Here is a 1,215-nt window from a genome sequence, read left to right on the forward strand (position 1 = left end):
GTCAAATACACCACAAGTCTCTGTGGCGCAATTGGTTAGCGCGTTAGACTGTTAATCTAAAGGTTGGTGGTTCGAGCCCACCCAGGGACGACAGTTCTCAGTTTGTTGTGCTCCATGATGTGGATATGACAAGTCTCTGTGGCGCAATTGGATAGCTGATAGTGTCATGTTTTGTCTTATATTGTCTTGTCATTTTGCTTTTCCTTCTGTTCGTTTTCCCCCTGCTGGTCTTTTTAGGTTCGTTCCCCTTTTTTCTCTCTCCCTCTCTCTCTCTCTTCTCTCTATCGTTCCGTTCCTGCTCCCAGCTGTTCCTATTCCCCTAATCAATCATTTAGTCTTCCCACACCTGTTCCCTATCTTTTCCCCTGATTAGAGTCCCTATTTCTCCCCTTGTTTTCCGTTTCTGTCCTGTCGGATCCTTGTATATTGTTCACCGTGCTGTGTCTTTGTATCGCCCTGTCGTGTCGTGTTTCCCTCAGATGCTGCGTGGTGAGCAGGTGTCTGAGTCTGCTACGGTCAAGTGCCTTCCCGAGGCAACCTGCAGTTTATGATCGAGTCTCCAGTCTGTTCTCGTCATTACGAGTGGAATTGTTCTTTATGCTTTATTTACCGCTCCGATTTGTCTAGGAGTATTGAATATTTACTTTACTGGATTAAAGACTCTGTTTTCGCCAAGTCGCTTTTGGGTCCTCATTCACCTGCATAACAGAAGGATCCGACCAAAGAATGGACCCAGCGACTACAGACGCTCGTAACACTGCCGTCGAGATCCAAGGAGCCATGCTCGGCAGACACGAGCAGGAATTGTCTGCTGCTCGTCATGCCGTGGAGAACCTGGCCGCTCAGGTTTCCGACCTCTCTGGACAGTTCCAGAGTCTTCGTCTCGTGCCACCTGTTACTTCCTGGTCTGCCGAGCCTCCGGAACCTAGGGTTAATAACCCACCTTGCTACTCCGGGCAGCCCACGGAGTGCCGCTCCTTTCTCACCCAGTGTGATATTGTGTTCTCTCTCCAACCCAACACATACTCTAGAGAGAGAGCTCGGGTTGCTTACGTCATTTCACTCCTTACTGGCCGGGCTCGAGAGTGGGGCACAGCTATCTGGGAGGCAAGGGCTGATTGTTCTAACAATTACCAGAACTTTAAAGAGGAGATGATTCGGGTTTTTGACCGTTCAGTTTTTGGTAGGGAGGCTTCTAGGGCCCTGGCTTCCCTA

The 1,215-nt window shown here is 49.5% G+C and overlaps 1 non-coding gene across 1 annotated transcript; it reads left to right on the forward strand.

The window, feature by feature from the left end:
* The first annotated feature begins 16 nt into the window (after positions 1-16).
* On the forward strand, positions 17-90 carry trnan-guu. Its single transcript has one exon. It is a non-coding gene; the product is annotated as a tRNA-Asn (tRNA).
* Positions 91-1,215: the final 1,125 nt, after the last annotated feature.

The sequence above is a fragment of the Oncorhynchus gorbuscha genome, unplaced genomic scaffold (genome assembly GCF_021184085.1).
Source record: "Oncorhynchus gorbuscha isolate QuinsamMale2020 ecotype Even-year unplaced genomic scaffold, OgorEven_v1.0 Un_scaffold_20849, whole genome shotgun sequence".
Lineage (NCBI taxonomy): Eukaryota > Metazoa > Chordata > Actinopteri > Salmoniformes > Salmonidae > Oncorhynchus > Oncorhynchus gorbuscha.